Below are 19,655 nucleotides of genomic sequence, written 5' to 3'. Positions count from 1 at the left end.
CAGGAAGTTTTGTTGCCTGGGTAGTGGTCTTTTTTGAGCAGGTTTTGAGAGATGAAGGGGGCATCTTAGATTCCCTCAAAAATCGCTCTACAAGCACAAATACTGAGTGAACTCTGTTTCTTACTGGAGCAAGGAGCACCAATAATGACCCAACCTATTTGGTCCTTTGGGCATAAGGATCATTACCGAGATTGCCTGTGCTCTTCACTTGTACCTTGTGGATTCTTGGGATGTCTCTTGCCAGCAAAAACATGATTTGGTGTTATCTTCCAAAAGTACTATGTAGACTTGTCTAGAAACCTTAACGTCATGTATATATTGTGCATCTTCCAGCATAGGGATTTCCTCTCTGTCATTAGGTATTTGATTACACTTGACAAGTGAAGGAACATGAATTCCTTCAATCACTTCTGAAATAATTAATTTTCCAGCAGAGACAATTATTTCTACAATAGGACAGTACTTCTTTCTTTTCTTCTTACTCTGAACATGTCAAATAACTCTGAAGTGGCAAACAAATGACTACTTTGGTCATCTAAAACAATATACATTTGGACAGATTTCTCTGGTTGTCCCAGAGGAAACACTTTTAACCAGACAAATTTTAGCACTGATTTTCTCTGCAAGTCCTTTGTAATGTAGTTTACTATATTTAGATATGACTGCTGGATGTGACTGCTCATTGCTCTCCGCATCATAATTCGACACGGGTGTAAGATTTTCAGTGACGGTAGAGTCTTGATCAAAAGAGCCTCGATGTAGGGCTGATATCTGCCTGTCGCTGTCACATTCTGAGCACTTGACGATAGCCTTGCAGTCTCTGGTGAAGTGCTCTCTGGAGGCACAACATCTAAAGCAAATGTTGTGGTTCTTTAGAAACTTCTTTGCATTCTTTGAAGGTCTTTGCCTTGAAGTACAACATTTCCTGAAAGGATGTAGTTTGTTGTGAATAAGACAGTAGGAGTTTGGGTCTTTTCACCTTTCTTTGCTGTCACTACTCGTAGTGAGTGTAACTCCTGTCTTTCTAAAGGACGCATTGGGGTTTATTTGCTGGAGAGTTCAAAATTGGGCTCACTTCTGCATAGAACCCAATCAGCTTCTAACCTCAGCTTGTTCAATTAAGCTTTGGCAATAAAACCTGGAAGCTAATCGGTTTCTATGCATGAGGGGGGCATGATTTTGCACTCACCAACTTTAGTAAATAAACCCCACTGTCTCTGCTCATAGTTTTGAGATTTTCTCTTCTTGTAGTTGGAGGGTTAGGAATGCTCGATTTGACAATTGAGAGAAGTTTAGATCATTCTTAGCTTTGGCTAAGTCTTTCATGAACGTTGAAAAGGAGAAAGGTGGAAAGGAGACTTGATGCTGCTCTTTAAATCTACCTCCCTCCGTTGCCTGTTTGTCTTGGACTATGCATGGTATTATTACAACAACTGGATTAACCCATGTGCAGTGTCTAAGTAGCTAAAACCTGGTAGATGTGAGTCTTCCCTAACAATTTCAAGCTCAAGAGGCTCAAATCCTTGTTGGATAGTTTTGGAAAGTTCTGCAGCCTCTTGAACAAGGCAAGCTTGATAACTTCAGAGCTTCAATAAGTTTGTTCTAATCTTTCCAATGCAATATTAAGGCCTTTGTCATGGACCGTCATTAACGGGGCCTATGATGTCACATCCAGTCTATCAGATTGAGGCTTGGAGGGCACGCCAGCTAGCCTAGGAGATGCGCTGACATCTCCATTTACTCAAAGGCTGTATTAACTGGTGCCAGGATTTTGTAGGCACCTGATTATGTGAGTGTCATTTTCCTGTATGTTGTCTGGTACCAAGCATTTTAATAAATACTACACTTAGATGTTTCCTATGGATATCTGTTGTTTCATTGAGCCAATGCAATATTAAGGCCTTTGTCATGGACCGTCATTAACGGGTCCTATGATGTCACATCCGGCCTATCAGATTAAGGCTTGGAGGGCATGCCAGCTAGCCTAGGAGATGCGCTGACATCTCCATTTACTCAAAGGCTGTATTAACTGGTGCCAGGATTTTTTGGCACCTGATTATGTGAGTGTCATTTTACTGTATGTTGTCTGGTACCAAGCATTTTAATATATACTACACTTAGATGTTTTCTATGGATATCTGTTGTTTCATTGAGCCAGATTGCTAGATATTGTTGGCTGAAGGAGAGTCTAGAGACCTACCCCCCACTAGAGGACAGGCTTGGAGAACCTAGCCATCCTAATTGGGGTCAAAATCTTCTGGTGAGTTTGGAACCAAATTACCTAAACACCAGTGGTGTAGAAGATTGGTGTGGAAAACCAGGCACTATCCAGCATCTTCCTTTTAGGACTTTTCTCTGCTCTTATGGTGTGGTGCTCACACATTGTATTGGACTATTGTATTGTATACCTTTTTGACATTTTTAGCTTAAGCTATTATCAGATTTGTGTTATACACTTATTAGGGTCAGCTGCTACTATGCACATTATTTTATGTTATTAGTTGGTTAAGCCCAGTTATCACTATCATTTTTAATGATTTGCTATTTGGAGGCACCACAATATTGACTATTTACATTATCCATCTCTCTGAATAACTAATACTGACTGAGGGAATATGGGAGAAGTGGGGAGGGTCTAGCTAGGAGTAAACTAACTACCACTAAACACAAGGAGAGAACAGGGAAGATAGCAAAATTTCATTAGCAAACAAGTTGTAGTGGCCAGAAACCAACACTAGATGTTGGCATACTACAAAATAACCTAATGCAGTTCAATACAAAAGAGGAAAACTACATGAAAGTGGGGTGGAACAAATGACACACTCAATTATTGGTCAACAGAGCATATCTGTACAGTCAGCTGCACAACCCAATTCATTGCACATCCAAGTTCTTGCAAACTGATTGGCTCATCTACATAGGATCTTACCACAGTAGTGGTAAGTTTTTAAGGCTACATTTGAATTTTAAGATGAACTACATTTTTCTTTTGTAAGTTCTAATTTATGCATAACACAGTGAATATTTTACTTTATATAATGTTAATAATAATAATATAATAATATAATATAATATTTATAAAGTGTAAATATAGGTGATATTGTAAATACACAGCTAAAATACATATGTGCCAACTGTCTCACCTGCCAAGAAAAATTGTAATCTTGTTCAGGCAGCATTCTAATGGAGACATCTGTGCCAAAGACTATACAAAGTCCTCACTATTTACATTTCTCCTCTGCAGACAAAACATTACAGCTTGGTCAAGGCAGTGAAGGAACAAGAGTTTATTGATCAGATCATCTCTGTTCTCTCTCCTCCAATTAGCAAGCTCCATTCTTCGATTCACAGTATTATATAATGCAAAAAAAAAACTAACTGGCTAACTGCTGCCCCTTTCTCTACCATTTGGAACTCAACTCTGATGTTATGGGGATTACAGGGGGCTAGTACAAACAGATTAGGCACAATGCAAAAATACATTTAAGTATCTTAATAAATATGCAGGGATGTGTTACCTATTAGTCTTGCTGCATGTGCGTCCTGTTGTTTTTACAAAGTCCCTTGCAGAATCTTGTGGGACAATATGTACTACATCATCTGCCAGACTCTGCTGGGAATGCTCCAAAGTTCTGCAACAGGGCTGGGATACAAAGAGTTCTGTCTGTACTGTCTGCAGGCCAACCCCCAGAGAGTTTGTTACCAGTAGGTTTCACCAGTCTTTAACAAAACTGAAGGGCACAGTTCTCAAAGGATCTTTTGGTAACCCTCCCTCCTTAGTGAGAGGTTCTTTGTGAGCCCACCCATTGGGGGAACAATTCTGCTGGGGAGAGGTCTCCTGTATGTAGACTGTGGGCCTAGACTGGGGCTCCAGGGCTGGAGAACGGGCCTACAGGCATGACCTTCTTGAAGGATGTGTGTCAGAATTCTGTGTGCCTAAACAAGCAAGCCTGTGGTAGAAGGCTGTGTGCGTGGGAATGGTCCTATGTGTTGAGTCATGAAGCTGGAATGAAGTTAACAGAAAAACCTCCTGTTTTGTGGCTATATTGCAACAGTAGCCCCTAAATGCTGAGGCCCACCAGGGACTGTTAGCCAGAAGCTGTAGAAGATCTGGATCTTGTTGTGCATTCCACCTTCTCCTGTCCTCTACATAAGTGGTCTCCAAACTGCCACCCAGGGGCCATATGCAGCCCTTTGCCTGATTTTATTTGGCCCTTAGGACATTTCCCCTTTTTGTCAGCAACAATGGAGCATAGTTTCTGCCACTGACAATGGGGCGTTATTCCTCCCCCTAATACTGAAAATGGGGCATTGTTTACTCCTACTGACACCGGGACATTTTCTACTCCAACTGGCCACAGTCTATCCCCCTTAAAATCTGAAGGACAGTAAACTGGCTGTTTGTTTAGAAAGTTTGGTGACCCCTGCAGTACATACAAGGGTGTAATAAATATATTAAATCATCTGGACATTTCACTCCTACTCTAGCAGTTAGAAGCAGCAGTACCTTAGATCTCCCACTGCACATACATATAAAGCTATGAATTTGTAGGTATAGAAGTGCCTAGGCACACTCACATACAAAGGAAGTACACTGAAATTTTCAGTTGGACAAATTTCAGACAAAGAACTGCTTAGGGACAATTAACACTTCTAGAAGTTCCCTATAACATAGCAAATATTCTCTTTTTTAGATCAGTTCCATATTAATTCAATAATCAGAAATTGTAATAACTGAAATATGATTAATTGCCCCTGGTTACTTTCCTGCTGCCCTGTAGTAGAAGTACTGCTACAGGGCGGCAGGGCTGCGCAAAATCACACACATATATAAATATATATATATGTAATTTGCATTTATGGAAAGAGGGCGTGTGCACCGCCCTACCCGCCCTGCTATTGGTGGCTAGAGATGTCGATCACCGAGTCCCTTGGCAATCGCCGGGAAAAGCTGATAGGGGAAAGACCTGTGTGTAAACAACAAAGGTCTCTCTCCTGTCAGCATGGACATGCTGTTTTGTATCACTGCACAGCAGAGAGATACAAAACAGCACGTCTCCCTAGTAAAACACAGCACAGAGTAAAATACACAGTTAACCCTTTGATTTCCCCTGATATTAACCCATGCCTGCCCAGTGTCATTAGTACAGTGTCAGTGCTTTTTATTAACACTGATCACTGTAGACTCCCTCAAGAGTTGGTTCTGGTCGACTCAGTGGATTGCTTTAAAAAAGGCCTGGATTCTTTCCTAGATACACAGAATATAACTGGATACTAACATTTATAGGTATAGTTGATCCAGGGAATATCCAATTGCCTCTCGGGGATCAGGAAGGAATTTTTTTCCCTGCCAGAGCAAATTGGATAATGCCTTGCCGTTTTTTTTGCCTTCTCTTGATCAACTGTGGGTATAGGATTATAACTTTATTTATTTTTTTTTTTTTTAATGGTTGAACTGGATGGACTTTTGTCTTTTTTCAGCCAGACTAACTATGTAACTGTATTAGTGTCAGTGGCAGTTAGTTTCCACCCAGTTTTAGAATGCCCACTGGAGTCCTGCTATAAGTCGCTGTCATTACTAGTATAAAAAAATAAAAATAAAAATTCCAGTATATATACCGCCATTTGAAGACACTCTAATGTTCACTGAAATCAATTAATTTACACATATTGGAATTTTTTTTTTGCAAAGGCATGTAGCAGAATACATTTTGGCCTAAATTTTTGAAGACATTTTCAAATTTTTTATTGGATATGTTTTATAACAAAAAGACAAAAATATTGGTTTTCTTTTTCAAAATTGTCAGTCTTTTTTTGTTTATAGCACAAAAAATAAAAAACACAGAGGTGATCAAATACCACTGAAAGAATACTCTATTTGTGGGAAAAAATTACATAAATTTCATTTATGTACAGCGTTTCATGACCACGCAATATTATTATTATATAGTGTTTATATAGCACCAAAAGGTTTGCTCAGTGCTGTACATTATAGTGGGGGACAGTACATGGGACAATACAGTAACAAAACAATACACGAGGGGTTCGAGGGCACTGCTCTTTCGAGCTTACAATCTAGGAGAGAGGGGAGAGAGGTACAGGAGGAAGTGGCTGTGGGGGATGGAGTGGTAGGAGGAGTAGAGGAGATAGGCTGTTAGGTGAGGGTGGGGTAGGCTTCCCTGAAGAGATGGGTTTTCAGGGTGCGCCTGAAGGTGAGGAGGGTAGGTGACAGTCTGATGGATTGGGGTAGTGAGTTCCAGAGGATGGGGGAAGTCCTGGAGAAGTCCTGCAGTCGTGCGTGGGAGGAGGAGACCAGGGAGCTAGAAAGTAGGAGGTCTTGTGAGGAGCGAAGAGTACGGGTAGGGTGGTATTTGGGTATCAGGTCGGTGAGGTAGTTTGGGGCAGCGTTATGAATGGCTTTGTATGTCAATGTTAGTAGTTTGAATTTAATGCGTTGGGCAATCGTAAGCCAGTGGAGGGAATGGCAGAGGGGGGCGGCAGAAGAGGAGCGGTTGGTAAGGTGTATAAGTCTGGCCACTGAGTTCAGGATGGACTGAAGCGGGGATAGCCTGTGTTGGGATAGGCAGGTGAGAAGGGAGTTGCAGTAGTCCAGGCGTGAGATAATAAGGGAGTGAACGAGTTGTTTAGTAGTGTCTGGGGTTAGGAATGTACGTATCTTGGAGATGTTGCGGAGGTGGAGCCTGCATTAAGTTGCCAGCGATTGGACATGAGGTTGGAAGGATAGGTTTGAGTCCAGGGTGACACCTAGGACTTTGGCTTGTGGGGTGGGATTGATGGTGGCGTTGTTGGTCGTGATGGAGAGGAAGGGGAGGCGCGGGCTGGGGGGAAAACTAGGAGCTCGGTTTTGGAAAGGTTCAATTTGAGGAAATGGAGCGACATCCAGTCTGATATGTCGTTCAAGAGGTGGGTGATACGGGCGGAGACTGAAGGGGTGAGGTGAGGGGTGGAGAGGTAAATTTGCATGTCGTCAGCGTAGAGGTGATAGTTGAAGCCGTGGGAGTGTATCAGTTTGCCGAGGGAGGAGGCGTAGATGGAGAAAAGAAGGGGCCCGAGGACAGAGCCTTGGGGGACCCCGACAGAGAGGGGGAGAGAGGGGGAGGTGGTAGCATTATAGGTAACGCTGAAGGAGCATTGGGATAGATAGGAGGAAAGCCAGGAGAGAGCAGAGTCTCTGATGCCAAGGGAGTGTAGTTTATTGAGGAGGGGGTGCTCAACTGTATCGAAGGCCGCGGAGAGGTCGAGGAGTAGGAGGACTGAGTAGTGGCCATTAGCTTTGGCGGTTAGCAGGTCATTAGTGATTTTGAGTAGGGCGGTTTCGGTAGAGTGTAGGGGACGGAAGCCAGACTGTAGTGGATCAAGGAGGTTATTGTCAGTGAGGTGGGAGCTTAGGCGGTTGTAGACTAAGCGCTCAAGGAGCTTGGATGTGAATGGCAGCAGGGAGATGGGTCTAAGGTTGTTCAGGTCGGTGGGGTCCAGGGAGGGTTTTTTGAGTATGGGGGTGATATGCGCGTGCTTTAGGGGGGAGGGGAATGCGCCAGTAGAGAGGGAGAGATTGAAGATGTGGGTGAGGGAGCGTAGGATGGAGGAGGAGGGTTACCGGAGGAGTTGTGTGGGGACAGGGTCAAGGGGGCAAGTGGTGAGGCGGGCTTCTGAGAAGACCTTAGTGACCTGCTCAGTGGTAGGAGTCAGTAGTCAATTAAAGTAACGCAGTGCCATATCGCAAAAAAAAGTCCTGGTCAGGAAGGGGGGTAAATCCTCTGGAAGGCAAGTGGTTCTGGTCTTTGCAGTGCCTCTTTGAACAAACCTGCCAGTGTGACGTCAATGTTTTACATGGTTTTTATTTAACAGGTCAGGTGTAAGCATTCAGTCCCATACACAAACATATTTCACATGTTTTGTTCTGTCATTGTATTTGCTAGCAAACTTCCCATTCAATAGGTACAGAAGTGTAAACACAGTACTGTCACTTTCTCCATCAGAAACTATTTATTTAAGGCGGGATAAGTTATTTGAAAGGAAACCTTTATTTGTTTAGGGTGGACCAAAGAAATTATCTGGAAAAGAAGCCGGAAGTGGATCATTATTTATTGCTTAGTTCACCGTACACACCTGCTAGTTGTCAAAAAGGTAAAACCGTAACATAGCTAAGGTATTTAAACTGCAGATATAAGACCATTTTTCAATCTACCAAATATTTTTTATTGCTGTCTGTGCTATGGATAGTCCTTAAAATCCAACTGGAGCCTTTCAGATTTGGATTGACTTGGAGAGACTAAATACCTCTGCTATTTTCCTATTGTTTCTATGACTCTATTAGGGAAATCCCATCTCACATCCTGTCCTTATTAGAGCAGGTATGAGGTTCTGATTGTCATCAGGACAGGAAGACATATACAGTAATAGTTGACTTGAAGCGTTATAACTCTGCTCCATTTTACTGGAAAACATTCTTTTTGCAATCTGTCTCAACTGTGTCCCAAAATATACACTTTCCTATTATGGCTGGAAGTGAGGGGAAATCACCTCAATGGAGATACAAACTGCTTTGCCTGAGTAAGGTTGTAGTCTGTCACCACTTTGTCCAAAACTAAAAAGAAAGTTTTGTCTGCAGTCCATTTATCATTCCTGCAGGCAGAACAAAAAAAGTGTCCAGCTGAAATGGCTGATTTCGGCCCATGTGTACAAGGCTTTAGGCCCCTTTCACACTGATGGTTTGATCGGGTCCACCTCTCAGTTTTTCAAGCGGACCTCATCAGACCATCCATAGACCTCTGTGGACTGACAGGTGTCAGTGGACAAGTGTCCACTGACACCTGCCAGAATACAATCTGATCCTGTATGCAAAAAACAGACTAATGGGGATCCATTCCCCATTCATCCAGCGACTCAGATCAGATGACAGTCGAGTGGAAATGGACAGGCGGTCCGTTTCCATCTGACTACCCCATAGGAAAAAGCAGGCTGCAGCGGAGCGAACACAGACCTGTCATCCGATTTCTCAGCAGCAATCAGCAGAGAGATCCCCCACTGAGAAAACGGATCTGCTAGCGGTTCTGCCCCATCCACAGACCAGAGTGAGGAGAATACAATGACCTTCAAGGGATGGTTCACCTTTACCAAAAAACTGCCTAACTGCCTATGATGTCTATAGATCAAAACAAACTGCAGCTTTGAACAAAATGAAATAATGTCCTTGCTATAGGTGTACGCCATTTACATACTTCATGAAGCCTGAGTGGAAAACTTCTAGGAAGTTGCTAAGATAAGGCCTAGGTGTTACTGTTTACTTTCAACATCACAGGAGTGAGCTCGTTCTCTGATTCAAACCCCCTCACATGGGCTTTCTCTTCCGTGATGTAGTAGCTGTAAGCTCAGCGTCAGAGAGCTCACTCCTGTAATTGTGGAGGTGAGCAGTAACAGCTAGGAGTCTCCAATGCCTAGTACATTAACTGCTTTCCCAGTGCTCTATAGCAGAAATACTGCTACGGGGCAGCAGGGGTGTGCAAAATCATGTATATATATACGTGATTTTGCATTTTCGCCATTCACGACCTCGGCTGTCAATCACCGGGTCCTAGAGTATTACTGGCGGGGGAGAGAACTGTATGTAAACAATACAGTTCTCAACCCTGTCAGCTCCAGCCCACTGCTTTGTATGGCTCTGCATAGCAGAGCCATACAAAGGAGTGTGCTTACAGTGGAAAGCACAGATGCAGCCTCATAGTAAAACACACACAGCACACAGTTAACCCTTTGATCGCCCCATATGTTAACCCATTTCTGCCCAGTGCCATTAGTACAGTGTCTGTGCTTTTTATTAGCACTGATCACTGTATTGGTGTCACTGGGGATGTCAGTGACCACAGTGTCAGAATGCCCGCTGCAGTCAATAAGCCGCTGATCGCCACCATTACTAGTAGAAAAAAAAAATTCCAGTATATATACCGCCATTTGTAAACAGTATAACTTTCACATTAACCAATTAATTTACACATATTGGGATTTTTGTTAACAAAGACATGTAGCAGAATACATTTTGGCCTGAATTTTTTTTACAAAATTAGCTTTTTTAAATTTTTTTATTGGACATGTTTAATATCAACAAGTAAAAAATATTGTTTTTTTTTCAAAATTGTCAGTCTTTTTTTGTTTATGGTGCAAAAAATTAACAAAACACAGGCAATCAAACACCACCAAAAGAAAGCTCTATTCATGGGAAAAAAAGTATGTAAAGTAAATTTGGGTGCAGCGTTGCATGACCGCGCAATTGTCAGTTAAAGTAACACAAACAAATGGCCTGGTCAGGAAGGGGGGTAAATCCTCTGAAGGGCAAGTGGTTAATGAGCAAAATACCGCTCGGGTGAAACAGTTCAGCCTCGACAGGTGCAAACCCTGGCTCACCGCCACATATGTATGAAATGAAGATGATGGTCACACAGCGGAGGCTTGGAAAAAAAATAGAAAATCCTTTATTGATCTTAAAAATACGACAAACAGCACAAGGACTGTATTATTATTATTATACAGGATTTATATAGTACCAACAGTTTGCTCAGCGCTTTACAATATAACGGGAGACAATACAGCAACAATACAGTTCAATACAAGAGGGTTAGGAGGGCCCTGATCCTGGGAGCTTACAATCTAAGAGTACAAGCTGTTAACGCGTTTCACACAGTCACTTGCCTAATCATAACACATTCTTATTATTAAGCATGTGACTGTGTGAAACGCGTTAACAACAACTACAGTCCTTGAGCTGTTTGTCCTATTTTCTGGATCAAGAACGGATTTTCAATTTTTTCCAAGCCTCTGGTGTGCAGCCATCATCTTCATTTCATTCTAATGTCTAGTACATATGATGAAGAGTCTCGGACAAAAAAAAAACACCGTCCAATAGTCTGATCGTTAGTAAACAGCTTTCGAGAGCTGATCAGGACAGTTCATGAGAAAATATCCAAAGGGACAAGCACTAAAAAAATTTCAACAAAACAAACGATTTTCATGTAAATAGTATAGTATATGTACAAAAAAAAAATCAAGTGAAGAAGACCACACATTCTTGGATACGAAAGAATATGTTACAATACAATATATTACATCACTTCCAAAGTTGTGTTCTGTCCTATGAGAATTTTTGTAACTCTAGTAACATATTCGTTTTCAGTATGAGGCTAGCATGCACAAAAAAAATATCTGATATTCTTATCGTGTGTACGAGGCCAGGGGCGGACTGACCATTTGGAAACTCGGGGACTGCCCGAGGGCCCCGTGTCAGTAGGGGGCCCCATGAGATGCCCCTGGTACCTTTTTCATAGGCTTTTTTGAGTTTGGGCAAGGACACGGGGCCCCATGATCCCCTATTGCCCAGGGGACCCATGAGTTGTCAGTCTGCCCCTGCCTGGTACCTTTTTCATAGGCTTTTTTGAGTTTGGGCAAGGACACAGGGGCCCCATGATCCCCTATTGCCCGGGGGCCCCATGAGTTGTCAGTCCGCCCCTGTACGAGGCCATAGCAATGTCCTAGAAGCTTTCCAGTCAGGCTTCATGAGGTATTTAAATGCTATTTTAACTACTGTCACCCCATATCTTCATAGGCAGTTTGGCGAATTAACCCTTTCAAGTAAGGTGCAGGTCAAATATGGAGAGCACAACACAAAACACATAAAGAAGACATAGGGGTCCATTCACTAAAGGTTATCATATGCGAATGGAACTTCAAGTAGCTCATTTTTTGGAAATATCACATGAGATAATAAAATAGTCAATTAATCAAAGTAAAATATTGAATGTGAGGTAAATACTATGAATGTGAGGTAAATACTACACATTTGTTAACCACTTGCCCCAGGATTTATCCCCCTTCCTGACCAGGCCATTTTTTGCGATACGGCGCTGTGTTACTTTCACTGACAATTGCGCGGCCATGCAACGCTGCACCCAAATTAACTTTATGTTCTTTTTTTTCCCACAAATAGAGCATTCTTTCAGTGCTATTTGATTACCTGTGCGTTTTTTTTTATTTTTTGCTCTATAAACAAAAAAAAAAAGACAAGAAAGGAAAAACAGTATTTTTTACTATAAAACATATGCTGTAAAAAAATTTTAAAAATCTAATTTTGTCATAAATTTAGGCCAAAAAAATCCCAATACATGTCAATTAATTGGTTTACGCGAAAGTTATAGCGTCTACAAATGGCGGTATATATACTGGAATTTTTTAAAAAAAATTTTATACTATTAATGGCGAGGATCAGTGACTTATAGCAGGACTGTGGGACTGCGGCGGGCATTCTGACACTGGGGGGGAACTGACTAACTACCAATGACATCCCCAGTGACACTAATACAGTGATCAGTGCTAATAAAAAGCACTGACACTGTACAAATAGCATTGGACAGGAAGGGGTTAACATCTGGGGTGATCAAAGGGTTAACTGTGTGCTGTTTTACGCTGTGTGTGGTTCACTATGGAAACATGCTGCTGTGTATTTCTCTGCTGTGCAGAGAAATACACAGCAGCATGTTATTGCTGGCAGGAGAGAGACCTGTATTGTTTACACAGAGGTCTCTCCCCTGTCACTGTTCCTCAGCAATCTCCTTGTGTCGGCAGGGAATCTCTAGGTGGGACCTAGTGATCGACATCTGTTGCTGCCAATTTCCCTACCTGGAAATGCAAGATCACGTATATATACGTGATTTTGCGCAGCCCTGCCGCCCTGTAGCAGTAGTTCTGCTATAGGGCGGCGAAGAACCAATAGTGCGATATATACCACAGAAGAACAAGATAAATTATTAAAATCAATTTACTAAAAAACACACACATTGTTATTTATCTGCTGGTGTTCGCTGGCAATATTTTAGAAATGTACAAAATAATAATTAGGCCTCAGGCACACAGGGTGTTTTTCCTGCCGCTTTTAGGAGCGTCAGGCATTTTTTTTTTACTGCTTCCAAACACCCCTCTGTGTTATTCTATGTGTTCATGCACACTATGGCTTTTAGAAGCTTTTAATGGCAGGTGAGTTTAGAGACAGTAAAAAAAAATGCAGGGTCAGTGCGTCCTGAAGCAGCAGCATTTTGGAAGACAAAAAACACTTGACATACTTAAGACTGGGTTCACACCAATGTGGTGCAGGACACCACATGTAATTCGCACAGGAATCGCACCGCATTCCTGTGCGAATTACATGCAATATCTGTGCGGTGTGATTTGAGCCATATGACTCAAATTGCTTCCGCACCAAAAAGGCGCAGGTCCCTATTTTTTACCGCATCAGAATTGCATTGCAAGGGTGTTCTCATCCATGTGATGCGATTTCTGGCAATTGCATCGCGTTTTGCAATCTCTTTCTGGGTGTCATTAATTAAATATTGACCCCCGCACCAGATCGCATGAATGACATGAGCTTGCAATATGGTGTGGGAAACGCACAGGATTAGCAGCGTTTCCCACACCGCATCAGTGTGAACCTGGTCTAAATGTCAGCAAACACGCATAAACGTGTCTAAACACTAGCCGCTTTTAGTGTTTAAGAGTTATTTCAATGGTCAGAATAAATTATTTATTCTGGCCAATGAAATTAATTAACATTCAAACACTTGACGTGGGCCAAAATGCTGCTCCCAGGAGGAGGCTTCTTGGGGAGTTAAACAAAAAGTCAGTGTGCATGAGGCCTTGGAACTCTTCACTGGCCATGAAGCAAAAATTCTACAATGTATAAAAGTGAAAATGTTCCCGTGAGCTCAGGAATGTAACATTTTATCAGAGGGACATCATTTTGTGAATGAAAGCACACTAGAAGTTTTCATAGATTCAATATACAGGCATACCTCGATTTAAGAATTTAATTCATTCTGCGGGACTTTTCGTATTTACAAACTTTATAACAAAAACTAAGAAAAAACTTTTTTTTTCAAAATTTTCAGTGATTTTTGGTTTGTTTAGCAAAAAATAAAAACCCAGAGGTGATTAAATACCACCAAAATAAAGCTCTATCTGTCTAATAAAAATGATACAAATTTCATATGGGTACAGTGTTGCATGACCGCGTAATTGTCATTCAAAGTTCAACAGCACTGAAAGCTGAAAATTGGCCTGGGCAGGAAGGGGGTATAAGTGCCCTGTAGGTAAGTGGTTAAAGGCATAGTACGGTACAGGGTCAGGATTAAAAAAAAAATCATAAATGCATTAAAAACCAATTAATCTGTTCATATTGCGCAAAACATTTGTAAACCGAGGCATTATTTTCAATGGATTTTCATTCGTAAACTGAAAATTACATTAACCGAGGCATTCGTAAATCGAGATACGTCTGTATTGCTGTGTGCCTTTTGGTGCAGTATTAGGCTACTTTCACACTGATCCACTGCAAAAACACGGCAAATATGCATTTTTACCGAGTTTTGGGGCGTTTTTTAGAGGACACGTAACATAAAAACTGCACCAAAAATGCTTCTCAAAGGCATTTTTGAGGCGCTTTTCAGGCGTTTTTCACGTGTTTTCCATTGATTTCAATGGAAAGAGGCATTTTTGGGGTCTTTTTTAACTGAACAAATATGCTCCAAAGATGCTGTAAGCCGTTGTTTTTACATCACAATGGAAGCGCAACATTCCAGTGTGAAAAACATAGTACATAGGCATACATACATACATAGGCATTATGGTTGAACTGGATGGACTTTTTGTCTTTTTTCAGCCAGGCTAACTATGTAACTATGCAACTATGTAACATACAATATACATAGGGAAGCACTTTTCATAAACTTTTCAGGAGCTTTTTTTAACGCTGCTTCAAAAACTCCTCAGTGTGAAAGTAGCTGTAGCCTGCAAAAAAAACTGTGAAAAAACACCAAAAATAACACAAAAATGTAATCACTAAATATTGTAAATCATAAGTATTTATTTTGTTGGAGAAGTTGTGGAGAAAGGGGTAGCATGGAGCATGTATGATGGAGTTGCCTGAAACTGAAGTGTTGCTGGAGGGAAATAGCATTATATACCCAAGACATATGTGGGGTAGACATTCAAGGAAACCCGTGGAAATGTCTATTCTATCAGCCTGAGCCTGTTTCGGTACTACGTAAAAATAAAGCTTTGTATCATCTGTTAAGTGCTGCAAAGGGTCTGATCCCCAAATATTGGTGACACTGTACTGCTAGGGTGACAGTATGTAAAAAAAAAATAATAAATAAAAAATAATATAAAAAAAAAGTAAAAAAAAAGTTTAAAAATTATAATTTTTGGTTATAAACTAATTTGGGTTATTTTTCTTTTACTAAAAATATAATGGAAACATTTTTGGACATTTTAATTTACATTGTTTGTATAATGATTAAAAAAATAAAAATTTAAATTAAAAAAACAAACATAAATATTTAATTATTTGGTAAAAAATGCACGATTTTACTGAATTGTCATCAAAGATATGTACGGTGATTAGCTGATTCCTCCTATCCATGTCTGCGTTACGCTTTCATTTGCACTGAGCAGAAAGCAAAATAATGTTCCATCATTTTTGGTCCATTAGCAAAATATAAAACCTAACCCAGGCAATGTACGGCTTTTCCGGGGGTTGGGAAAACTAGCTTTTGCGTGCAATATAATATCGTCTAACCATGAATCCTGTTCCATCAGCAGTTAGAATATTACCTTTAGAATGCTAATTTGTTAACTGTAAATTAAGGACGAAATGCTGCTGAAGCTTGAAATCAAATAAAAAAAAAGTTAAATAAATGGAGGTTAGGCAATACAACACCCCACGTTTTGAATGCGCCCCACCACCACCACCACCACCACTGCTCCCTATAGTGCAGCATGCATTTTAGCACGGATTGCCAGTTAGCTAACATTTTCTCTGCTTGGGAAAGGCATTAGAAAAGCTTGTTCCCTCTATGCAATTTGTGAGGAATAAGCTGACCTTATTCAATAAAAAAGCCCATGTGCATAATGACTAATAATATCCCAACTTATATTGCTCTGGGTTCAGTAATGCAACTTTAGAAAATAAAGTTAGGACCAGATTCATACCTATGTGTTGTGGTAAGTGGGTCACCTTAACCTCCCTAGCGGTCTGATTATGTCCATATGTCTGTGCTCAAAGCGGTACATTTTTTTGCATGGAAATATGTTGTTTTTTTATTGTAGGCCTGTAATTTTTAGGAATAACTCACTGAAATCTGTCCAAACAAGAGTCTAGTAAGCATCCCGGGTATGATAAAATTTGAAACACGAAATCATGAATTATAATTTAATAAATAATCCTAAAAAATAATTATATAATAATAATAAATTTAATTAAATAATATAATCAAACCAAAAACACTGAAATTTGAAATATAGCGCCAAGTTCGCACATCACTGAGCAAAGTCGCAAAATCATTTTCAGTGTCTCATGACGAATTTCTCCACGAATCATTATCACTCAATTCTGCAAGTAGTTCTAATTTACTATCGCTGTTCTCTAGCTGGTCGAAAACCGCTTTTGACCTAAAGGGACACTTTTTGGACGCCATGGACGTTTCTCAGTTTCCAGGCAGAAAGAACAGTAAAAATGCAGACAGGGGACAGGACAAAGCACTCGGGACAAAATGTATGTGAGATGCTTTGATACAGTAATGTTTTACTATGTGATATTAGTGATTTTAGTGAATGTCACTTTTTGTCATTTTCAAATTTCCTGCCGTTCCGTCCCCCGTACGTCCCGACGCTCGCAGGTGACGGAACCCAGATGACAGATGCCGGCATCCGCCGGAGGACATTGCCAGGGACACTGCAGGAGGGACATCACGGGAGCGCAGGACAAGGTAAGTGAAGAACAGATCCTGGAGCAGCGCCGCATGGTAAGCCCGAGTGTAGCTCAGGGTTACTGCTTGTGGTACTGAAACTTTACCCCGAGCTACACTTGGGAATACCGCCAGGGAGGCTAAAGTGGTTCTAAAGGCTCAAGATTTTTTACCTTCATGCATTTTATTTTTCTTGTGAGTTATGTGTCCAATCTACCACCCGTGATAATAACACTGACATATAATACTTCCTCATATTTGGCAGATTTAATCCTCCTCTCTCTTTGTTGTTACATAAAACCTCATATTTAATTCTTGGTTTCTTATTAGCCCATAGTATCAATTTTCTTATTATCCTAAAAAAAGATCCTGGTAAATATATTGGGAGCATTTGAAATTTATACAGGATTTTTGGGACTATCACCATGTTAACCAGATTAATACATCCAATCCACGAGACCCGCCCTATTGAGAGTCTTCTCAACTCATCTTTAATTTCCTTTATTAATGGGATATAGTTAACTTGATATAAATTCTTTATTGAGGGGGTTAACTTTATTCCCAAGTAGCTTAATTCCCTCTCCCTCCATGTAAATGGAAAGTCTTTTTGCAGGGTCTGCATCTCTACCTTTGAAACATTTATATTTAAGATCTCAGATTTTTAAAGGTTTATTTTCAGGTTTGATAGCTCCCCGTAGCGTTTTAATAGTCACATTAAATTAGACAAAGTTAGTTGAATGACAATTGCGCAGTCATGCAACACTGTACCCATATGAATTTTTTATAATTTTTTTCATGCAAATAGAGCTTTCTTTTGGAGGTATTTAATCACCACTGACTGTTTTATTTTTTGCTAAACAAAAATGGAAATTAAAAAAAAGTTTTTCTTAGATTCTATTATAAAATTTTGCAAACAGGTATTTTTTCTCCTTCGCTGATATGTGTTGATAAGGCTGCCCTGATGGGTGCTGATAGACAGCACAGATGGGCACTGATGAGGCAGCACTGTGGGTATCAATGAGGGGGCACTGATAGGCTGCAATGATGGGCACTGATAGGCGGCACTGATGAGCACTAATAGGCAGCACTGATAGGTGGCACTGACTGGCGGCACTTTTAAGCGCAGATTGTCAGCACTAATGGGCACAGATTGGCAGCACTGTTGGGCACTTTTGGGCTGCACTGATAATCAGTGCCCTGATTATCAGTGTAGAGGTTTCCTTTCACATTTGCCAGTTATCGGCAGTAGTTTACTCATGCTGTAACAGTGTGAGGAAAGTAACTGTCAAGTGTATTTACATGGTGATCAGCTATGATTGAATATAGCTGATCACGTGTTAAAAGGCTGCTGTGATTGGCCCTTTACCAGGGGCGGACTGACAACTCATGGGGCCCCCAGGCAATAGGAAATCATTGGGCCCCTGTATCCTCGCCAACACTCAGACCACACCCAAAAAAGCCTGTGAAAGTTATCAGGGGCATCTCATGGGGCCCCCTACTGACCCCGGCCCCTCGGGCAGTGCCCGAGTCCCCGAATGGTCAGTCCGCCCCTGCCCTTTACCATGTCATGTGATCAGCTATGTCCACAGGACACAGAGAGCGCTTGTTGCACACCACTGGGGGCACGATTCTGGGAGGACATGACGTCCTCCCAGACCTGGACGACCACGCTGTAGCCGCCATTCAGCTATAGCGCAGTCAACAAGTGGTTAAGCAAAATGGGTCAGAATTTGTGACAGCTGGGCGAAAACTGGTGACATTCATCTAACAAATAATACATAGACTCCTATGCAGTGCAGCAGTGCCATGCAGTGTGGTCACCTACGCTGTCTACAAATGCAGTGCAGACCACCTGAACGCAGATTTGTGCTGTGAAGGAGGCACATAGAAGACAATTCTTTTCTATGGACCCCAGTGCTGACTTAGGGCTCACGTACACGGGGCATTTGGAAAACTCTTCTGAACAATGGAAACTGACTGCTGGAGAACATAGGTTAAAAAACGTCTGTTTAGCTGCATTTGCATGGCATGTTTATGAGCGTTTGCATTTAGAAGCGTTTTTAAAAGATAACCTCAGGTGACCTTCCAAAATGCTCAGAATGCACTGAAAAACAGTACAAAATTAACTATTTCAGATATTTTGAGAGAAATAGAGAGAGCAGAAGCACAGAGAGCAGTATGTGTTGAGATGACCAGGGGTGTATTCACCACAAGGCCAACAAGGCATTTGCCTAGGGCGGCATTTTTTAGGGGGGCAGCAGAAGAAGGGACAAAAGAAAGGACACACGTGGTATAAGGACCAGGTGGGATCCATAAGAGGCTGCAGGCTGCTTGATTGTGTATGCAGAACTCTTGTTCCCGAGGATGTCCAGAGCTGTGAAGATGTCTCTCTCGCTGGGTGGGGGGGAGGGGGGGCGACATGGTAGCCAGCCGGTGTATGGGGGAGTGGTGGAAGGCTCTCTCAGCCAGGGGGGTGGGGGTTGGTTGGTGTGGTCAGTGTCAGACTCTCTCCGCAGTGGATGGGGGATTTTTGTGTTGCCTAGGATAGCACAAAACCTAAATACACCACTGGAGATGACCTGTCTTTTCTGGTTGTATTCACTATGGATCTCAATCATGAGCATAATGCAGCACGTTCTACCATTTGTCCTTCACGTGAAACCTGGAACTGACTGCGCTGGTGTACCCAGGGGCGTATTTACCACAAGGCAAACAAGGCAGTTGCCTAGGGTGGCATTTTTCAAGGGGGAAGCACTGCCTCTTTGAAGAAGGGACACTTGCGGCATGGGGACCAGGTGGGAGCCGAGAGAGGCTGCAGACTGCTTGATGGTGTATGCAGAACCTGACTGT

At 41.6% G+C, this 19,655-nt stretch overlaps 1 protein-coding gene across 1 annotated transcript in view; it reads right to left on the bottom strand.

Annotated features, from left to right (window-relative positions):
• The window catches only part of NEK10 (NIMA related kinase 10), a 371,560-nt gene that overhangs the window by 350,818 nt on the left and 1,087 nt on the right, over positions 1-19,655 (bottom strand). The window lies entirely within an intron of this gene.

Source organism: Staurois parvus, unplaced genomic scaffold (assembly GCF_062004578.1).
Source record: "Staurois parvus isolate SC_StPar_1 unplaced genomic scaffold, SC_StPar_1.0 ptg000021l, whole genome shotgun sequence".
NCBI classification, from domain to species: Eukaryota; Metazoa; Chordata; class Amphibia; order Anura; family Ranidae; genus Staurois; species Staurois parvus.
This window is presented reverse-complemented; position numbering and strand designations above follow the sequence as displayed.